This window comes from Armigeres subalbatus, chromosome 2, assembly GCF_024139115.2.
Source record: "Armigeres subalbatus isolate Guangzhou_Male chromosome 2, GZ_Asu_2, whole genome shotgun sequence".
Taxonomy (NCBI): Eukaryota; Metazoa; Arthropoda; class Insecta; order Diptera; family Culicidae; genus Armigeres; species Armigeres subalbatus.
Genome location: NC_085140.1, coordinates 235,114,557 through 235,138,195, shown reverse-complemented (window position 1 = coordinate 235,138,195; position 23,639 = coordinate 235,114,557). Strand labels below are relative to the sequence as shown.

Sequence of the window (23,639 nt, the reverse complement as noted above, 5' to 3'; positions counted from 1 at the left end):
GCTACAGAGGCGTTTTCGCGCACCGTTCGTCCGGAAACCGCAACAATGCAATGGTGATAAACAGATAGGGGAGAATGGTTCAAACAGCATTGGCTTATGCTACAGGCCTTATGCATAACTTTAATTGACTCTGTTTTCCGCTTAAATAGACAAAAAATTCACATGAAAGCGTATTCAACGATTTGTTGACAGAAAGTTATACTCGATGGACTCCATACGACGCTATCCAAGGGTAGTGTATTGTACAACTCTCCCCTATTGTACAACGTGCGTGCTCTGTTAAGACGAGTTTCAAGCCTGCGGTACTTGCAAATAAGCATTTTTACCTGTTTGCACGATTTGTTGGATTTGCACTGGGTTGAAGTTGTGACCGGAATATTTGATTTCACATGTAGATCAGTGTTTAGAGGTGATCGGTGCTTTGGTATCACATGATGGCATATCTGGAACTTACCTGAAAAAAAATAAAGTTTAAAACAGCTTAGTTAGTAATGGTTGAATTCGTATAGGTCACGGTATTCATTAATATGCAATAGTATGACGCCAAGTTCTGAAGGTGGTGCCGTCCTAGACTGTTATCTGAAGCTTGTCAGGCTCACAACATTTCTGTCCTAAGACAAATGTGAGGAATTTTCCAACAATCGAGAGCTGTTTGATTAGCGTCTTTTTAGCTGTTGGAAAATTGAAAATTATGTTACGCAGATCGTTGACTGAGGAGTGTTGCAGAGACGTCTACATTAGCGTCACGAAAAGTTTTAGTAATTGGTTGATCCAGTGTGGTTCAGTCAGTTCAGAGTTATAAAGTGCCTGAGATTAAAGTCAAAGTTTTGATTTAGTAAAAGCAATATAGTGTTATAAAGTAATAAAATCACATACTATGCCTCAGACAAGTACACAATTCGTCAAGTTGAGGCGATGGGTGTGCAGAGCTCATTTTTGATCGACACTTTAGCCTTTCAGTGCACCTTGGTTTACAAGCAGGGCTAAGGATACAAGTAAAAAGTAGGATCTGAAATTTATGAAGTGGAAAACAAACCTCCAGATAAACATTACCCAAACACACTGACGCCAAATAAATCGGTTCTACTCCCGGGCTGACAGATTTTGGTCGAATCAATTGAAACTCGTAAAATAGCTAGTTTACGATGCAGTTGGTGCCACTTTCCATTCAGGCTCATGGCTGCTGTTTGGGGTGTAAATTGAATCGAATGCCGGCAGCAACAATCCGAAACAAATGTGTTTTTGTTTTGCGTTTCATTCTTTCGTTGCTCTTCAAACAATCCGTTGGCAGCTGGATATTGAGATGTAAATGTTCATTTGAATGTTTTAGGATTGCGAAATGTTTAGTTTTGCTGACATAATCTTCTTCTTCTTCTTCTTCAATGGCTCTACATTCCAGCTGGAACTTGGCCTGATTATCAATTTAGTATTCTATTAGCATTACCTCAGTTATCAATTGACAACTTTTCTATGCCCGCCATTGCATGAGTATGTATTTTGTGTGGCAAGTACGCTGTATACACTATGCCCAAGATCTCGAGAAAGCTTCCAACCCGAAAATATCATAGACCGGACCGAGTATCGATTTAACCATCTCCGGATTGGCAATCCTACGCCTTTGTTCGCAAGGCTACTTGAGTTTGCTGACAGAAACACCCATCATTATTCAAAATCTATATAAATCAAAATGAGTTTGAATTCCCTTCCTGACAATTAAACTCACGAACGCGTTGACCTATTTTCAATATTTTCTCTCTGATCGATTCGTCTTGGGATTTGTAAGGTTTGTATGAAAAGGTAAAAACCGGTGGAATTCAACTTTGGGTTAGTGATTGCACGAAAATTGATCTACATCACGGATAGAAATCTGGTACGCTACCACGACACATTTCCATCTATAATGTAGGCAATCAACTTTGTTCCAGCTATGTATTAATATCGAGTGGGTTTAAGTTATACTGAAGGTGATAACCTCCGATTTTTTTACAATATCTACAAAAAATGTAGGCAATTATTTTGTGAAAATATGCATAACTAATGTTGGCCGAAGACACATTTTTATCGAATTATCTAATTTCAACACACGTTGTTTTAAATAACAACAATTGATAGAATTGAGTTTTAATTTTATTATGCATTCCTGATGGGGGGCACTTATCCGAATCAGTTTTTTTCCAACTTGTATACAAGTGCGATAGTTTTGTTTTCATGGCTCTTGTTATGATTCGAAGATGTTTTTGCCTTTGTTTTATCGTTTTCCGTCATTTATTAAGAGCGATTTCTGCAAACCCTGACAATAACCTTTATGTTTTTCATTGCTTGTTTCCTATCTCTAATTTTTTCCTCAATTTATTTTCAATTCTTTTACCTTGACCAGTGAGTTACGAGTTACGAAATTACGAATCCTGAGCTTATTATAACATCATACTTTATTATTTATTCCAGTCTTTTTTTTATCCTTATGCTGGTTTACGAACAATTCTGTTCAATGATCTAAAGCACTTCTTCTGTACAGCGTTATTATGCGATAAAATCAAGATGTTAACAACGAAGGACAAGAGATTGTTGAGATGTGCGCCTGGAATTGAACATAATTGGATATACTCGACTTCGGTCGACAAGTCGCTCCGGACAAAACTCGAGAATATAGATCAAGCAAATGCTCCAGGAATCCACAAGCTGCAACGAAATGCTAATTAGCTTCTTCTAGAACTCTCGGAGATATCCTTGGTCTCAGAAACCTTCCGAAGCGTAGGTGGCATGTTGTAGACTAGACTTGACGAATCAGGAATCAGGATTCAATATTATTTTCATATCATACATTATATCTCTGACAAAGTCGGATAGTTCCTTAAAGAGTTTCAATCGGTACGTAGAAAAGCCTATGCATTTAAAATAGTAAACGATATTTTTACATGTTTTATACTAGAATAATTATACATGAATTTATTAAATAAAAGCCTGATGATTTTTCCCCGATTTTTTTGTATAATTTCTAGAAATTTCCGACTTTTTTCCGCATTTCCCGCATGCACTTTCAATTCCCGCATTTCCCAACTCACTGGCCACCTTGCATGTGCAACACAAACACCTGGGTGAAGCAGGGTATTTTTCGCTAGTAATTAAGAATTATAGGATTTGAAAACGGTATCAACTTTTTAAATAATTCTTCGTTTTGATCTGAACACCCGATTAAGTAGTTGATACCTATTTACCTAAGAATTGGATGAACATTACAAGCTTTTCGATGACATTCACATCAATGTTAGTGTGCTGCTGGTAACGTTATTCGGAGTCCTTCCCCACCATTAATACCAGATATCAGAATAGAATGCTATCAAGCAGAGATGTTTTCGCTACCATACACGCCATATGGTGGCAACCAGATCAATGACGATAATCGACAAGAAACCGATTGAAATCGTCGACGTTCATAACCAAGATGAATACACTACTAGGTGCTCCAATCTGCCAAGTTTATGAAAGAGAAGAAAGCGGGTGTGAAAAATTCATTTTCAGTGCAAAACCAAAACAAACCTCCCACACTCCTCTCCCATACTAAAATCCAAGATGGTTGAATCGTGAATTTGGCAGATTGGGATACACTGTGGTGTATTCATCTTGATCATAGCTAGGGTCGACACACCAAATGAACCGTGCGAAGTATTCCAAAGATGATGCCTAGAGAGTGGAGCGAAGTCCTCCTGTTACCTCTAACGAATGCCTGCCAAGCAACTGTTCCATTAAATCGAAGCCGAACGGAAGATCATGTGCCAACTAAAGCTTTTTCGATGGGCCTTTTCATGTGACACTGCCGAGACTGCACTTATTTACAACCGCTAAACAGGCCCGCAAACCCGAAGCTGTCACTTTTATAGAAGAACTGTCAATTGACGATAAAATCAGCTGTGTTTAAACTTCTCGTAAAATGGTTTATAGGCCTTTACATGAGACCTTTAAAATTAGCTGATTTTACCGTCAATTGACAGTTCTTCTATAAAAGTGACAGCTTCGGGTTTGCGGGCCTGTTCAGCGGTTGTAAACAAGTGCAGTCTCGACAGTGTCACATGAAAAGGCCTATACAACCGCAGACTCCATTCGATTTTAGCAACAAAGCCATTCGTTTTTGGCAACATTCGAATTTTACAACAAAACCATTCGATTTTGGAAACTTTTTTTTTACTTTCGATATTGCTCATGACCACATATATCACATAGTCCTTGCACGTCTTTGTAAAAAAAACTGGTTAAAGCCCTTGTTAGCCGATGAAAAAAAAATCGGGTGAAAATTTTGTTTCAAGGAAAACGGTCAAACTTCAAAATTCTCTTTAAAAAATTGTTAGACCCCAAAACCAGCGTTAAAAATCGCGCATTTTTTTCAGTGTAAACGCTTCGATTTCAAAATCCGGGTAAAAAAGTGTCACAGTAAGTATCACAATATACCACAAAAGTTCAACTCAATGGACGCAGCGGTTCTACGCCCCAACAAAAACAGTATCACAATAAGGGAAGAAACCAATGTGAAATATCATGAGAAAAAACCATTCGATTTTGGCAACATACATGTTTCGAACGTGTTGCCAAAATCGAATGGGGTTCATATTTCCAATGCTTTCTGAAATCACTCCGATGTTCTTGATCTTAGCATCTGCCATCTGGAAAATCCAATCCCAATTGGGTCTGTTGATAAATGCAACTCTGATGTGGTTTAGTCCAGAGTCTATTATAAATAGAATTGCGCAAAGAGTGAAGCCAAATCTACCTATTGAACTGTCAAACCGTCTACCTATCGAGCAAAGTAAACAAATGCTTGTTAAACCGTCTAAGACGAATTAAGTACTGTCCATTTAATTCCACTAGTTAATTTTCGTTATCTTTGCAGATACGTATTTCGACCACAACTGTGTGGTCGTCTTCAGTGTCTTGTACTTGACTCGACTTGAAGAAAACAATCGCAACTTACACTATTTATACTACGCTAGGTACCTAATCTAATCTTATTTGCCTACTTTATTTACCTATACAGTAAATTACTTTATTGTTTAGGTAGAAACTTGAAAAGCCAAGAGCTGCCATTTCCCTGATCCTTATTCAACAGCGCTGTTTGTACCTGTCGGTGGATTTCCAAACTCTCAGCTACATCGAGTTTCCATGGGGAAGAGACATTTCTTAAGATTTTAATATTTGATGCCGTAATTGGGTGATTTTCCTTATACACATGCTCTGCTACCTTAGATCTAAATTCGTAATGTAATCCCTTATCGTTTTCTCTTTTCCTTACTCACTTCCGCCATATGTTCCTTGAACCTTATATCTAATGATCTTTTGTTTGGCCTACATAGATTTTTTCACATTGGGAACAACTTATCTTATAAACGCCTGCCTTATTCAACATTTCTACTTTATCCTTCGTTGAACCCAATAGAGACTTGAGTTGGTTGCTTCTACTGGAGAATACTAGATCGATGCCGAATTTCCTTAGTCGAGGGCGTAGCTGGTTGGTGATGTGTTTATCATATGGGACCGAAACTCTTTTCAGCGGCTCCTCTATCGGTGTCAGCGTTGTATGTCCATTTCGTCGTAGGGTCCTTTCCTTCTTGTTGATGATCGCTCGTATAGTCCTCTCCTGGTATCCGTTGATCTTCGCTGTTTCCAAGATGTATTGTAGTTCCTTGGTTTTCCTTCTTCGCTCAGGGTTATCGTCTGCATCCTGTGGATCATGTGATGAAATGCTGCCATTTTATGTTGGTACGAATGGTTCGATGTATATGGGATGACTCTCATGGTGTTCGTGGGCTTCCTGTAGATTTCGAGGCTCAATGTTGTATTTGCTTCCCTGATGACTAGTAGATCCAAGAAAGGTAGTTTACCTTCTTTTTCCTCTTCGAAGGTAAATTTGATGTCCTTATGCACGTTGTTTATCGCTTCCAAAATCCTGGGTAGATCCTTTCGGTTGATGATGCTGAAAATGTCGTCGACGTATCTCCACCACTTCTGGGGTAGTATTCCTTGTTCTTGTAGGTTGTTCTCCAGATTCGCCATGAACAGTTCGCACAAAAACGGTGATAGCGGATTTCCCATCGGTGCTCCTTTCGTCTGTTTGTAGTAGTTGCCACGAAATGTGAAGTAGTTCTCCGTCATGCATAGCCTTGCCAGATTTAGGTACATCTTCACCTTTCCTCGCCATGTTGTTTCCGTCCTTTGTGTTAGCAGCCAATCCTCTAGAAGATTCAGAGCATCTTTCATTGGAACGCTGAGGAACAATACCGCTACGTCGAATGATACCATTATGTCCTCTTCTTCGATGTGTCCTGATTCCAACAGCTTCTGGGCGAACTCCTGGGTGTTGATGACTGACCTGCTGGGGAATGGTTTCGGCATACTTTGGAACTCCTTTACCAACCATTTGGCTATGTTTTGGGTAGGGGAACCCACTGATGAAACTATCTCTCGCATCTCCTTGCCGGGTTTATGGATTTTTGGTAGTCCTTTAATCCTAGGTAGAACCGGGTTTACTGTCTTCACTCGGGCTTCTCCGATGATCGCCTTACACTCCTTTATTGTTTTGTCCGTGAGTCGTATTAATGCTGGTAGCGGATCCACTCTCAAATGTCTATAAGGTCCTCCGTTGATTTTCGTCGTCATCTGTTCGTCGTAGTCCTCTTTATCCATTACCACTACTGCGTTTCCCTTATCGGCTTTTACGTAGTATACTGGTTTTCCTTAAGCTCCTTTAGAATCCTCCTTTCGTCATGGTTCGTTGTCCCGTGCCGTCCTTCTTTGATGGCGTCTGCCACGATGTTCCTCGCTGTATTTTGATCCTGTTGCTCGATGTTTCGGGAAATCGCTGTCTCCATGTCCACGATGATCTGTTCCACGTCTGATTTCTGTGTGATCGCATACCCCAGTCCCTTGTTGAGGTGAGCTAGTTGTTCCTCCGTAAACTGCTGTGTCGAACGGTTCGACGAATCCTTCGATGATCTGTACGGTGGGTTTGTCAGTACGGATTTCCTCTGCTGATTTCACTCGCAATTTGTTCAGTTTTTCCTGTGCAGTCTCCGCTTCCGGTCTGATTCACATTCTTCTGCCCTCTTTACCTTCTTCAAAAACAGGTCGAATGATTACAGGTTATCCTTCGCTAACTTCAAATGCATATTGTAGCACTCCAAAGTCACTCGTTCTAATTTAGCGTAATGCCTCTTTATCGATGTCTTCATGAACTCGGACTCTGCTTTCTTATTAATACTTTTTGGTACATGAGATCCATCTTAATCTTATGGCTGACGGGTGTCAGCTTCTCTTTTAGGCACTTCTTAAGGAAGGCCACGTCCTTATTAATACTAGCGATTGTTCTCCTCAAATTGAGAAAAGTATTTCGCTCATGCCGCTCGGATGCCATTTTCAGAAAAATATATTAAGCTCTTTTAGTGGAATGTATTAAACCGTCTAAGACGAATTAAGTACTGTCCATTTAATTCCACTAGTTAATTTTCTAATTAACTAGTGGAATTAAATGAGACAATATAATTCGTCTTGAAAGCAATTTCAGGACAGACTGAAGCAGGATGAACCGGAAAGTTGAAAACTGAGATCAGGCTGAAGGAATCAGTGGGAAGAAGGATCAACAGAAGGACTGGCTGAAGGATGCCAGGAAGGACAGATGCAGGACTGACAACATGGGTAAATGGACAGATGCTGTCGTCTTGAACTGATTCAATACATTCCACTAAAAGAGCTTAATATATTTTTCTGAAAATGCTTGTTGGTAAGGGGAAGTATTGTTGTCTCTAGGTCTCTATTCTTCTGATGCGACACGTTTCCACACTATTTATTATCCGAAGCTTATTCAAAATACGAATGAAATGGAATCTAAATCCGTACACCTATTTAATGACTTGATATCTTAATTGCGCCACAAATAAATCTAGGAACTTTTTTCAAATGGGCGTAATTGATTCTGACCTTGATTTTTGAAATGGCGATCACGCTCTTAATTCAATCTATTATGGTCAACTAATTTACCCAACACAAAGAATAGATTGCGATTTATCAGGTAGTAACTTCAGTTGAACGAAATATGTAGGATATGTAGGAGTCGTTTCCAATTTCAAGGTCAAATACAGTTACGCCTATTTGAAAAAAGTTCCTAGAAATATGCAATGACACTTTAATTTGCTCAACACGTACCTTTAGATGCTATCCTTGATGTTTGTATGAGGATGATAACGAATTATTAACTTTACTAGCTTAGTTCGCAACACACATTTTTAGAACAGCAAAATGAAATAATGTACTAAATTGAACTTGTAATATGGTGCTATAGCGGGATTACGTAATGTTTTTTATTTTTGTTATTTAAAATTTAAGGCCTACTTCCTATTTCTGAAGCAGGAAAAAACATTACACCAAGCATATACACATGATAAGATAAAAAGTTTGCAAATTATTTATTTGTAAACTCTTTGAACTTAATCATAAATACTAAAGTGGACAGCAGTCAATTTATTTGTTTCGCGGATGACATGGACATTGTCGGCCGAACATTTGCAAAGGTGGCAGAACTAAACACTCGCCTGAAACGTGAAGCAGCGAAAGTTGGACTGGTGGTGAATGCGTCAAAGACAAAGTACATGCTTGTGGGCGGAACCGAGCGCGACAGGGCCCGCCTGGGAAGCAGTGTTACGATAGACGGGGATACCTTCGAGGTGGTCGAGGAATTCGTCTACCTCGGATCCTTGCTAACGGCTGATAACAATGTCAGTCGTGAAATACGAATGCGCATCATCTGTGGAAGTCGGGCCTACTACGGGCTCCAGAAGAAACTGCGGTCAAAAAAGATTCGCCACCGCACCAAATGTGTCATGTACAAGACGTTAATAAGACCGGTCGTCCTCTACGGACATGAAACATGGACAATGCTCGAGGAGGACTTGCAAGCACTCGGAGTATTCGAGAGACGGGTCCTTAGGACCATCTTTGGCGGTGTGCAAGAAGACGGTGTGTGGCGGCGAAGAATGAACCATGAGCTCGCCCAGCTCTACGGCGAACCCAGTATCCAGAAGGTAGCTAAAGCCGGAAGGGTACGATGGGCAGGGCATGTTGCAAGAATGCCGGACAGCAACCCTGCAAAGATGGTGTTCGCTTCCGATCCGGCAGGGATGAGAGCGCAGCGAGCGAGATGGACAGACCAAGTGCAAAACGACTTGGCGAGCGTGGGGCGTAGTCGAGGATGGAGAGATGCGGCCTCGAACCGTGTATTGTGGCGTCAAATTGTTGATTCAGTGTTATCTGTTTAGATGTAGACTAAATAAATGAATGAAAGTGGACAGATTTCAGTGCTGTACGGATTCACGGTAGATTTGTTTTAGAAACAGCGTAAAAACACTTCAATACACTCCCCAATGAAGTAGCAACAACAAATTGACTTATTTGCACTCTGTAGGTAGCCTGGAAAATGAAGGTGTATCAAGGAGCAGGCTGGACATAGTCGGCGATGGTCAAGCTGTGCAACCACCAACGCTGGACAAGGTAAAGAAGGCTCTAAAAGAGCTGAAAAACAGTAAATCTGCTGGGAAGGACGAGATCTTGGTCGAGCTTCTCAAACATGGAAGTGAGCAGCTCCATCAATCAATCCACCACATTATCCAGAAAATACGGGAGGATGAAGAACTGCCTGTCAACTAGTTGGATGGCCTCACATGCCCAAACTATAAGAAAGGGCACAGACTAGGATCACCCTTCTGAACTCGGCGTACAAAATCCTGTCGCGTATCCTGTTTAACAGACTGAGACCGCTTGAGGAGTCCTTCGTCGGCGAATACCAGGCAGGTTTACGTGAGGGCCGATCAACGACGGATCAGATGTTTAGCTTGCGGATGTTCCTTGATAAATTTCGGGAGTACAACTTGTAGACTCACCATCTGTTCATTGATTTGAAAGCAGCGTACGATTTAGTGAAAATAAATGAGCTATGGCAGATAATGTCCAAACATGGTTTCCCGGCGAAACTGATTAGACTGATACGTGCAACGCTGGATGACTCGAAATCAAGTATTCGGATTGCAGACGAAGTGTCAACCTTGTTTGTGAACTTAGACGGATTGAAGCAGGGTGATGCACTTTCAAATTTATTGTTCAACATTGCACTCGAGGGCGCTATTAGGAGATCTGGTGTGCAGAGGAACGGTACTATCATCACACGGTCGCATATGCTCCTGGGCTTTGCGGACGAAATTGACCTCGTTGGAATCGATCGCAGGAGCAGTAGTGGAGGCTTTTGTCTCACTGAAGAGGGAGACGGCGAGGATGGGCGGTTGTGTTTCCGAGTATTTTCTCGTCAGTGTTAATAAAAAAGCACCATTGGATGTAGGAGGGTAAAGAAAAAAAAAACCAACTCTGGATTTGATTAAAACATATTGAAGAAAAAAAGTAAAATCCGCAATGAACACAGATAGGCATTACGAATATTCTTTTGCAATCATTTATTGCCCCACATACCACATATTCATATATCCATCGATGCAAATGGCGTTGAAACTCTATATTATTCGGACTACATGGACTACAATTAAATGAGCAAATTAATCTCAAATCTCCAAAGCCTCCTAACCCTTATTCCTGGTATTAGTCATAGGAGCAAAAGGGCCCTTCAGAATTTGCTCAATCGGTTAGTAGTGGATGTATTCTTTGAAGACAACCACATGGAAATGCTTCATCATTTCTTCACTATTCAATCTTCACTGCTGTTAAACATAACGATTCCCGGAGCAACTTCTAACGGCGATGCAGTCTTGGATAATCAAAACGAATGTTTTAGATTTTTCCCGACATTTCGACTCTATTTCGAGTCCTCTACATGGGCAGAATTCTACAAACGATATAGTAGAATTCTCCCCTTAAAGAAGACTCGAAATAGAGTCGAAACGACGGAAAGAATCTCAATCATTTGTTTTGATTATCCAAGACTGCAACGCCGTTAGAAGTAGTTCCGATATACCAACATCAATCGAACCCTCTTCATCATCATAACGATTTCGGAAGTCCCTTAGTGACCAAAAGTTAACCAATTACAATATGGGTATCAAACTTCATGATTGTCAAATAACTTTTTAAATGAGATACTCTCGGATTTTTTGGCCGATCCTGTAGATCTCTGAAAATCGGGTACAGCAATCAAAACTAAAACCACTCCTTATAAAATGTTGATGTGCAAATGAAGAAATCTCGCTTAACAATTGATTACTTAACAATTGGCCTACAATGAAAAGTAAACAAATTCAATTTTAACACCCTTCGATAGTATCCTCTAGTAGCTACTAATAGTATAAAAATGTTCCGCATCTTCAATTAAATTACTTAGAAAAAACTAATTTTTGATTGGGCCTACAACGTGTTATTTTCAAAATATGTGTAGGTTAGGGTGGCTCAAAAAACACTTGATGGGCCGCCCTCTTATTCGGTTCTATATGATGCCCTGATGCTCTGACAAAATTTCAGCCAAATCGGTTAACGTTTGGGCGGTGCTAAACTCGTTGGAAGTTTATATGCAAAAATGTATGCAGAAACATCCAAAAACAGTGATTTGCAGTTGGACGGCACATTTTACGATCAAGAACAATGATACTCATTCAGTACTTGTAGAATTAAATACAGAATGTTATTAATTACCCATTAAATGAGTTATGCCGCTTTTCTTTAAAATGGGTACGAAAATACCCATTAATGGGTACTCCCAAGCTTCCGTGCATATCCACAAGGACTTTTGGACCAATTCATAGCCAGTTTGGTTATTACGTGACCTCTACACACTTAGAATCAATTTCGCTGTTCGGTAAAAAAATTGACGAAGTATATCGGTAAACATAAGAAATTACAGATTTTTATATGATTTATTTTACCGTATTTTTGTAAAAAATTTCGGGAGATCTGTCATTTTTTACAATTTTCGGTAGAAAAAATACAAATCGTACGGTAAACACAATTTATCACCGTATACGGTAAATAGACTACCGAACAAAACGTAAAACTGAATTGAATATACCGAAATCCTGTAAACTAAAACGATCTGTCAGATTGGCAGTCATGCTAAAAATGAACTTGAGAGGTACGCTTATAGTGTAATATATGCGCGGTTTTATAGTGGCAGGAACTCGAAGTGTGACGATGGAACAGGTAAGTAGATAAAGGGACGAATATGATCAAACCCATAAGTTTTCGCAAGACAATATTTTTGTTTATAAAATTTCAGATTTAATCAGCACTTGCAAGAAAGCGTAAATATTATGATCGGAGCTCAGTGCAACCATATCAAATGCATTTTAATTGTCTTGTGAAACTTTGTTCGTGGAAGCAAAATGGTAATTAGTTGATATCAATGTATTCTTTTAATGCTAGGCGTGATTTTGCGAACTCCGACCACATAAATCAACAATTTATTTTTATGAACAATGATTTTTATATCTATCTACAGGTCATGTAGCAGACAGCGCAGCATCCTATAAGCTGCCTTTTACGCCATATGAAGCTCAACGGGAATGGAAATCATGCACGTGTGGTTCATTTTTTATGTAAACCAAAATAGAATTTAAAATAAAATGCTTGAGCAACAATTAAAAAGCGTACGTGGTGTTATGATGGAAAAAATAATAGCTTCGAAAATTTTGAGATGAACATTAACTAAAAAAACAAATTACCGAACAGGTTCGGTACCTGCATTACTCGAATTACCGAACAGTACGGTAATATTTGACAGATGGTTCGAAAAATAAAGTACCGAACGTTCGGTACTTGTTAATTTACATTACCGAACAGATTACCGAACGTTCAGCTGTTGAAAGTTCGGTAAAAAATTACCGTATACTGTAAAAATTTCTAAGTGTGTAGCAAGCATTGATTTTGGCGCCCCCTGAAGGCTGGCGCCCTTAGCTGGCGCGTCCACAAAGAAATCATTTCAAAGGAGCAGATCGATTTTAGAGAACTGAAAGAATTGTTTGAAGATGTCATAAATGGACGGCTTCTATTTTCAGTGGCCTTCATGGCGTTTCAAGTGTGTCAAATGTCGAAACAAATTTCCAACTTAATTAATATACCCTCAGCTGTTTTGCGTCACTAGCGGCGGAAAACTGCCATGCATAATTCCTTTTACAATGCATAAACGGTAAGCGGAGGAAAATAGGCATTTAACGAAAATGTTTTGCCTCTTTTTGTCGCCGGCCTGTGGGCCAGTTGGTCTCCCGATTGTGAGCCTACGAGTAGTAATAAAGCCCAATGAATGGCAAGGTGAGATAAACGGAATGGCTGCGCCATTCAACTGTGCAACCAATTAGGTGAGTATTTTACGCCCGTTCTCGTGCCTTTGTCTGCCTGATGGTAATGCCCATCATCATGAAGAACCATAAGCTGAAATCGACTTTCACTTTCCACCAACGGCATCATCGTAGCGAACCAATCAGCAACCAATCAGATGACGGTTCGTTAAAAAGTTGGTGTAGAACAGTTGCATCCCAAAGTTGTCCATTCATGCCGGGATCGGTAAACATCGCAAATCAGCGCAGCGCGGGTCTGGGGTATGGGAAACAGGAAAACATTCGTTGTTGGCCGTAAATAATTCTGCTTCTTACGGGCATCTCCGATTCCATTACACGGCTCGCCGCATTCGTAAATAATTTAATTTGTAAGCATCCAGTAAGTAAAACGACTGTGCATGATGATTCAGAAGGGACTTATTTATGTTTTATTGGAAAATATGGAAAACATCAGATGTGGAATTTCCATACGTTTTCTTGTGCTTGTGGGTGCATAATGTGGTCTACTTGCTTTTCACGTTGTCATCTTTAAAGCATTCCCTAAAATATAAGTTGAATATATTATTTTCAGAAATTTTCAGTTTCGTGACATTGTAAGAAATTGTTTAGAGTTCCAAGTTGTGTCAATTATACTAAAAAGCTTATTTTATTTTATTACTCTATATAAATACTAAGGAGTCCAGCGAAACATCAAACTTATTTGCTTTTCTGGATCACCGTGCCGGGCTAGGCCGTTGGCGGGTTTCACTGGATGTTTTGGCATCGCATGGAGTAACAAACAACAACATTAAATTTATGTAATGCGTAACCGACGGATGCGCGAGATACAAATGTACGCAGATTGAGAGTAATTTGCGAATGCAATGCTGTACAGACGACGCGGAATGTTCGAAATGCTCGAGGGGGAAACAAGCATTTGAATCGAAATTCCAAACTGAGATACTGGAATAAAAAAAAATCAAATTGATGATACAGCCGCTGATGATGAGAATTGAGGATGTAGAAAAATAAATGACAGACGATAATCTGGAAGAATGTACAAAATTAGATTAGATGAAAAGCATTTTTTATGTAAAGTCAAATCAGGCCAAAAGTTTCAAGTTGTTGTTGACTTTTTTTGACCTTGACATTCAAAAATGAATGTTCGAGTTATACATAACGCCTGATTTTTTAAAGTAAAATCATGTTAATTTACATTTATTCTTTTTAACAAACATTTTTACGTCTATGTGATCAGCCTTGTCAGCCCTTCAACATTTGATTTGTTCTATTGAAATCTAGTTTTAATCAATAATCCAGGCTAAGGCGTTGATCAAAGAAGGTCCTGTCATATGTAGGTGTGCGCGCCACTTCATTTTGTACAATCCGTAAATGTGTACTATGTTTTTCGTAGACTAAATGTCCTTCATTTTTCCTTCTTTCAAATATAGAAGAATTTCCAGTTCTAATTCAGAAGAATTTCCATAGAAATTCAAAAGATACTGCAGTCGAAATTAAATTGAATTTCCCGTTACAACCCAGAAAAAAAATCCGTAGAAGTACGCTAAAAATTCTCCATGATAATCAATACAAGACGTGGAAGCCTGTTGTATGAACACATATCATATGAAAGCAAAAGAGACGAAAGCAACTCTTTGAAATAGCAATACATTGTAACATTGTTTTGCTGAGAGCACACGCTCTGTGAAACATTAAAAAATATGCTAATTGGAAATAATTTCCACATTGAATCATTTATCCAGGCGCTTTTTGCATACTTTGGCTCTGTTCCTCGTCCATTCATGGTGGTAAATATCTCAATTAAGATACTATCTGGGGCCAACAACAGTCTGGGTGCTCGTTGATTGGCGTCGACGCAGGGGAAGGCACTCGAAACCAACGATTAACCAATAAAGCACCTTTTTTTCAACAAGCTCACGGAGATCGCTCACCGCGGCTCGCAATTTCATCTTATTTCATTAATTCAGTAATGATGTGAAGCGATTTACAAATTGTACATCAGCGAGCGTTTATGGTGCAAATAAATCATGGCATGAAGCCGTCCGTCAGTCAGCCGTAATCGGGCAAATCCGCCGCCAGCTCCAGATTTAGATTGAATTGCTCGCTCGCACAAACACCCCGCGGATGGAAAACTGGGGCCATGTCAAGCGAACGTGGTCCCCCTTTCGGAGCGGCGGTGCCCGCTGTAGTGGGGTGGTATTTAACGACTCTGGAGTAGGTAATGATTATACTCGGAACACCTCCGAGGAAGTTCGGCTCGATAAGATCGTCAGGAGCTGATACGGAGCCGTAAAATTTTATTGGATCACCATTAATTGCCTTCCCACATGTGGCGCAATTAGGCTGTTCGCCAGAATAGATGGGCTGCCATTTTGCAGTATTGCCACAACCCTAATGATTCTACCAAGAAGATACAACCAGAAGAAGGGAAACTACGACGTGTTGATTCAATTTGTTCTCTCTGCGAGATGGAATGACGGAGTCACATTTCGCTTCCTGCCTCAATCCGCCGACAGTATCTTCCCTGTATGTGTGTGTTTGCATTTGTCACAATGCGATGCTTTGTGGAAATCCGTAAACTTAAGAAAAGCAATGTCAAAAACATACACGTACGAATACATTGATATGCAACATGTGTATATTTTGCTTTTGCTATTTTCTTTATTATCGGGAGGAAAATAAGCGTGAAGATACGGACAATTTGTAACCATGCTGCTTTAAATTAATGATGACGAATTTAAAAACTAGATTCAGTTGTTCGTATATATTTGAAGTATTAAATACTATGCTTTTTTGCCATGGCTTTACAATTCTGTTTCTGATTGCCGTTTACTTGCCTGTTATTGCATGAATTTGTACCTTGTGGAGTCTTTTTTATCCGGATGGCGGCTACAAAGCAAGACCATGCTGAAGGTGGCTGGGTTCGATTTCCGCTCCTATTCAGGAAATTTTCGGGTAGGATTTTTTTTCGACTTCCTTGGGCATAAAAGTACCTTATCGCGCTTGCCTCATGATATACGGATGCAAAAATGGTGACTTGGCTTTATAGAGACCTCGCAGTTAGCAACTGTGGATCGTAGAACATCCGAGAAATGCCGTCCCTCTACCAGATTAAAGTCTATCTGGTTGCAAGTTTCACCATTTGGGTATCTCCAGGTGTGCTTTCGGATATCCTTTCATGCAAAGTAGGTGCTACTGATGGCCATCCCTGCGTATTTTTGATTAGGCTGTAATTGAAAAAAATGCCCAGCATCTTTAACAAGCATATCCGATCGCTAATGGGTTGCGACCTCATTACTCCCTTCATCACTACGAAACCAATTCCATGCTCTCGTCGCGGTAATAAATGTTATATTTGAAAGATCCACGGCTCTGAATTCACGTTCTCCGGATCTAGTCCACCGGACTACTTGTATAGTGGCCACGTTCACTGCAGTTCACGAGCCAGAAGACTCACTTGTCCAGGTTCATTTATTCCAGATACCGAGCTTCCAATCATAGTCCTTATTTCGTTGCCGGGTCGATTGCCAAAAATAACTGCACAATTACCACTCTATGAATTTTGAGAAATAGCTCTTTTAATGCTATTATAACGCAGGTTTTGGCTCAATATATGGCTTCTTAAGAGCTTTATCCTACGTTATCGATAAAGTAGAGCTTTGGCTGAGTAGCATTAATTCAGCATCCGAAATGCTGAATAAATGCTTAATTTTAAAAACAAGAAAAAAAGGTTTTTTCATCTGCTATTTAATACACCTTTATTTTCACCGTTCAGCAAATCTTCGTGCTCCTTCAACCTGGCTAGTCTTGTCTGTCAGCCAATTCCTCTCTCGGTTATTACGGGCACTGGCGCAGTCTTATGCCGCGCGCCATTGACAGTTGCGTAAAACCTCCGCATATCGTTTCTATCCATTTTCTCCTGCGCTTCAGCTATCACACTCTCTTCGTGTTGCCTTTTTTTGCGGTGGATTCGTTTCTCTTCTGCCCTTGCTACACTGTACCGCTTTCCGCTGTTGGAACGGGTACGAGCCACTAGCATTCGACTCCTAGCAAATGTTTCTCGTCCGTCACTCGCTGACACTCCTCATCAAACAAACCATTTCGTTGGCGTCGCTGTGCAGTGCCCAACACTTCTTGCGCTGTTGTAGTCTGTTGACTTCGCCAGATCCGGTGGCATCTTGTATCCGCTCGTCCAGCTTCTGGTGGTACTGTTCAGCAACTCCTTCAACTAACAAGCGTTGGATATTGAAACGCATCGTTCTGTTGTTTCGTGAACTCGTGACGCTGGAAAGTCGCGCCCAAATTTTTGCAACTACAAGGTAGTGATCCGAGTAAATGTTCGGACCTCTGAAGGACCTTACATCTATAATATCTGAGAAATGTCGTCCGTTGATCAGCACGCGGTCTTTTTTTTCCTTGAGCAAGGGTAAACGGAAATCTACAACCAGACACCTGAGGAGATTAAGCCAGGTAGTGTGAGGATGGGTATGTCATGTAACTCTTACCTGACCCAGTAAAACCTAAAATCCGTGGAGGAAGGCTTCTCCGTATTTTCTGAAGGGGCATATCCTCAAAACTCCTGGGAAGGAATTCCCCAGAATTCTTTGAGAAGGAATTAATCTCTATGTATGAGTTTCACAGAATTCCTGGAGAAAGAAATTTTGCAGATTTAATGGGGGAGAATTTTCTCAGAATTCGAGAAAAAGGAAGTTCGCAAAATTCTTAACCCTTATGTGAGTGACGGGGTACCCGGGTACCCATTCTGATATTGGAAGTTACATAAATAACTTGTTGTAGATAAGTTCAAATAGGGGGAAAGACGGCTTTGGCAGGTTTTGTTCTATTATTGGCAGGGGGGTTTTTGTCGACCAAATTTTATGAAATTTGGCCACAATATTCTTTGATGTGCAAAGAATGTGTAGGCCAAATTTGGGCCTAGTCAGTCGTAAAAAACCCCCCTGCCAATAATAGAACAAAACCTGCCAAAGCCGTCATTCCCCCTACTATAAAACTTTCTGACATCTCGTAGAATGTTGAGACGAAGCGACGGGCAAAATTTGAGGTTCAGGTTGCGATTAGAGCGCTTATTAGGGGTCGAAAACTATTTATACCCCTTCAACGGGTGACGGGGTACCTGGGTACCCAATCATATAACAGATGGCCTGTATATTTATATGAGTGTTTGATTATATGAATCTTTGCGTATGTCACTGGGACAAAGGCTGCTCAAGTGCATGTACATATTTTTGGAGGTGTGTGTTTTAGAGGTCACTGGGTGGCACCCTGGAATATACGGAACATCCGAAAAAATGGTCAAATTCGTGAATTCCATCGTACAGCGACGGGATTTTTTTAAAACCATTCCCTGCCGAACCCTGAGTAGGGAATTGATGCTTTGACCCACTTCCGGCCTTTGTGTCCACTGGGTGGTCCCCTGGAAGATCCGGAACATCCGTAAAAATGGGAATTCGTAAATTCCATCGTACAGCGACAGGACTTTTTTAGAATTATTTTTTGCAGAACCCTGAGTATGGAATTGATGCTTCGACCTACATACGGAACATTGTGTCCACTGGGTGGTCCCCTGGAAGATCCGGAACATCCGTAAAAATGGTCAATTCGTAAGTTCCATCGTACAGCGACGGGATTTTTTAAGATTTATTTTTTGCTGAACCCTGAGTATGAAATTGATGCTTTGACCTACATACGGACCATTTTGTCCACTGAGTGGTCCTCTGGAAGATCCGGAACATCCGTAAAAATGGTCAATTCGTAAATTCCATCGTACAGCGACGGGACTTTTTTAGAATTATTTTTTTCTGAACCCTGAGTATGGAATTGATGCTTTGACTCACTTCCGGTCTTTGTGTCTACTGGGTGGTCCCCTGGAAGGCCCGTAACATCCGTAAAAATGGTCAATTCGAAAATTCCATCGTACAGCGACGGGACTTTTTTAGAATTATTTTTTGCTGAACCCTGATTATGGAATTGATGCTTCGACCTACATACGGACCATTGTGTCCACTGGGGGGCCCCTGGAAGATCCGGAACATCCGTAAAAATGGTCAATTCGTAAATTCCATCGTACAGCGACGGGATTTTTTTAGAATTATTTTCTGCCGAGCCCTGAGTATGGAATTAATGCTTTGACCTACACACGGACCATTATGTCTACTGGGTGGTTCCCTGGAAGATCCGGAACATCCGTAAAAATGGTCAATTCGTAATTACATCGTGAAGCGACGCGATTTTTTTAGAACCATTTTCTGCCGAAACCTGAGTATGGAATTGATGCTTTGAGCCACATGCGGACCATTGCGTCCACTGGGTGGTCCTCTGGAAGCTCAGAGTTCGGCAAAAAATAATTTAAAAAAAATCCCATCGCTGTACGATGGAATTTACGAATTGGCCAGTTTTACGGATGTTCCGGATCTTCCAGGAGACCACCCAGTGGACACAATGGTCCACATGTGGGTCAAAACATCGATTCCATGCTCAGGGTTCGGCAGTAAATGGTTCTAAAAAATCCCGTCGCTTCACGATGGAATTTACGAATTGACCATTTTTACGGATGTTCCGGATCTTCCAGGGGACAACCCAGTGGACGGAATGGTCCGTATGTGGGTCAAAGCATCGATTCCATGCTCAGGGCTCGGCAGAAAATGATCCTAAAAAAATCCCGTCGCTGTACGATGGAATTTACGATTGGACCATTTTACGGATGTTCCGGATCTTCCATGGAACCGCCCAGTGGACACAATGGTCCATATATGGGTCAAATCATCGATTCCATGCTCAGGGTTTGGCAGAAAATGGTTCTTAAGCAATCCCGTCGCTTTACGATGGAATTTACGAATTGACCATTTTTACGGATGTTCCGGATCTTCCAGGGGACCACCCAGTGGACACAATGGTCCGTATGTGGGTCAAAGCATCGATTCCATGCTCAGGGTTCGGCAGAAAATGGTTCTAAAAATCCCGTCGCTTCACGATGGAATTTACGAATTGACCATTTTTACGGATGTTCCGGATCTTCCAGGGGACCACCCAGTGGACACAATGGTTCGTATGTGGGTCAAAGCATCGATTCCATGCTCAGAGTTCGGTAGAAAATGATCCTAAAAAATCCCGTCGCTGTACGATGGAATTTACGATTTGACCATTTTTACGGATGTTCCGGATCTTCCAGGGGACCACCCAGTGGACACAATGGTCCGTATGTGGGTCAAAGCATCGATTCCATGCTCAGGGTTCGGCAGAAAATGATTCTAAAAAATCCCGTCGCTGTACGATGGAATTTACGAATTGTCAATTTTTACGGATGTTCCGGATCTTCCAGGGGACCACCCAGTGGACACAATGGTCCGTATGTGTGTCAAAGCATCGATTCCTGGCTCAATTAATGTACACCTTAATTTATGAAATGTACACCATATCAGTCAGTTTTCAGTCACCTTCCACATGGCCTTGCTTTGTAGCTTCGTATGTCCTGCAAAAATCACTAGCGAAGATCGAAACAAAAGTCCTGGAAATTTTTATGAACACTTGGGTGAACCAATTTATGGTATTCCTGAAGAAATATATAACAGCGTACAATATAAGGGGCCCTCCTTAGCCGTGCGGTAAGACGCGCGACTACAAAGCAAAACCATGCTGAGGGTGGCTGGGTTCGATTCCCGGTGCCGGTCTAGGCAATTTTCGGATTGGAAATTGTCTCGACTTCCCTGGTCATTAGGTATCATCGTGTTAGCCTCATGATATACGAATGCAAAATGGTAACTTGGCTAAGAAACCTCGCAGTTAATAACTGTGGAAGTGCTTAATGAACACTAAGTTGCGAGGCGGCTCTGTCCCAGTTTGGGGATGTAACGCCAATAGGAAGGAAGGAAGGCAATATAAATTATGCTTATCGTCATTAGTACTCGAGAAATGCAAACATTTAATGTTTGAAGGATTTTTGAGCCGCTGCCGTTAGAAAATTGCATTCATGCCGCTGCTGCTTCAAAGTAAATCGGCAAACAGAAACAGTTTTGAGAATTTATTTGCTTGGGTACGTATTCGACTTCGATTGTTTTGTAGCGTACTGATGCCAAATCCGGTCAAACGAGTACTGGATTAAGATGTTTCCTGACATTTACAAATTATTTGTGAAAAAAAAATTCTTTTTCCTATTTTATATGGAAAAAATAAATTATTACCATCGTCAATACTTCACCAGCACGGATCGTGTAGAACTGCTCCCTCGGAAGCGTTTTATCAACGAATTTCACTCATAATTCATCATCCGTTACCTTGCAAAACGATTTCTCGCACAAAAGTTTATCGTAGAACTTATGGGCCCTTGCTCTGACATATACGTCTTGTTTCCCACTTCTTTTTTCTTCTTTTGCTTCTTTAAAGTCCGTAGTGCATTGTGTATCTTGTTCGGTGGCTGTACTCTCCGATGTTCTTAGATTTTTAACCATCTTGAACAGAAGAACTATTTTTTTGGAGATAGCTTGATCCAGATCCAGATCCAGATCCAGAATATGGTTGACGGAAACCGATTTATGTCCAGATTTTTTCATACTTCCGAATCACACTACAAACTGCTCCGATTTCCACATTTCATTTTCGCCATCTAACTCAGAGAATTTTGGGAAAAGTGCACCGCTTGTGCTCGATCTATTCGACCTTTTCAAAGAAGTTGCTTAGCAAATACAAATACAAATCCGCCCATCCTGTTGCTGGGGGCATAGTGTGTGAAATTCTCGATAATAAACAATGTGGGTTCGATTGACCGTGGATATACAATACACATGAGACGATTGGGCAAAGCATCCGATATTCAATTTGCAAAAAAAAACGAGCTAACCGCCGTGGAGGTTGGTATCCGAGTATCATGGATGGCTTACCCGCAAAACGTGATATTCAAGTGGTCTTGTTGTGTAAGGATTATCACGCCTAACTAGAGAGTAGGAGGTTAAGGCTCAAGACTCCATCACAATGTTTTGAAAATTAATGACTGTATTGCTTGGTTGTAATAGTGAGGCAATTGGTATGGAAAAATGCAGCAGCGAGAAATAAATTTTGTTCACAACTGGGGTGGGTGGAAATGGGGTGTTAAAAATATGCCAGCTGATGCATAATGTTGCCAGACTTGACGAAATGTTTATTTTATATCATAACACATGGTCACGGTGTATCAAATATATGGGTTTTTACCGGTTAAATTGTTTTTATACACCACTTGGTATGTAACAGAAGCTTATATAACATGTTTAAATATTTATTTTTGGTTTATTTGCTCAATCCGACAAACAGCAATGATTTTTTCCAATAAATAAATCTGGCAACGGTGAAGAGATGATTATTTTCTTGTGTATGCACACCTTTGTTTGCTTGTTGGCGTGGACGTGGCTGGCATATACGTTGTATTGTTCGGATTGAATGAAGTTGCATCGCGTAGATTTTGTTCTCACCATTTCACTTATTGCGCTAGTGAATTTGAGTCTTCCGCATTTTATTGCTTTCACAATACGGTCGTCAAATTTCTCTCAAATTTCTCTCTCACTTCGATTTTTGGAAAGCAGTTTTCGACAGTTTTTGGACGTGAGGTGAATTAATCGGTAGTCAAGATTGAATAAAAAGGTGAAACTCAGTTAGTGAATATGTTTTAGGAGTGATTAAATCAAGGAAACAGTGGGAAAAGATCAAGTGAAAAGTCAAGTGCGTGTGTATGTGTTTGCTCCGAACGTTCGGAGTTAGTATGCGTTCGATAAAAATGCGAATGTCGGTCTAGGAAAAAAGCAGTTTTCGGCGTTTTTCCAGCAATTCCTCAGTAATTGTTAGTTTGGATAAGTGAAAAATTAATATGAAAATGTAATGAATATGGAATGATTGAGGTAAGTCGGCAAATAGCCCCAAAATATTGAAATTAGTTCAAAACTTTATTAGTATTAGTGCGGATTCGAATAAAATCATCGTCATCATCGGATTGATTACGGTTTATAGAGCCTTAAGGAGGAAGTGAAATTGGCAACCAACAACCACGTGTTTCAAGTGATTGTTTGTGCTGCCACTCGGTGTTGCACTATCACAACTATAAATTTGCGGCAGACGAAAAGGGACAAACGACACACTGCCGATGGTGGTTCGATCGGAAACCTCTTTCCATTGTCCAATTGTTTCTTGAGCCTTAAGGGTTCGAGCCCTTTCAAGACGCGTGAATTCTTTTTCGTAAAATTCATATCAATTCGTCCATTACGAAACATGTGCTGTGCATATGCACAGCCAAGATATTTAACAAAAAATAACTACGCTGTTGACCAACTAGTTTTACCAATTTTTATCGAT

The 23,639-nt window shown here is 40.5% G+C and overlaps 1 long non-coding RNA gene across 1 annotated transcript in view; it reads right to left on the bottom strand.

Annotated features, from left to right (window-relative positions):
• Positions 1-326: 326 nt before the first annotated feature.
• LOC134211911 (uncharacterized) overlaps positions 327-23,639 on the bottom strand; it is a 70,150-nt gene continuing 46,837 nt past the window's right edge. The window contains exon 4 of the long non-coding RNA XR_009979148.1: positions 327-454. This is a non-coding gene — a long non-coding RNA (uncharacterized LOC134211911). The remainder of the gene's footprint in view (positions 455-23,639) is intronic.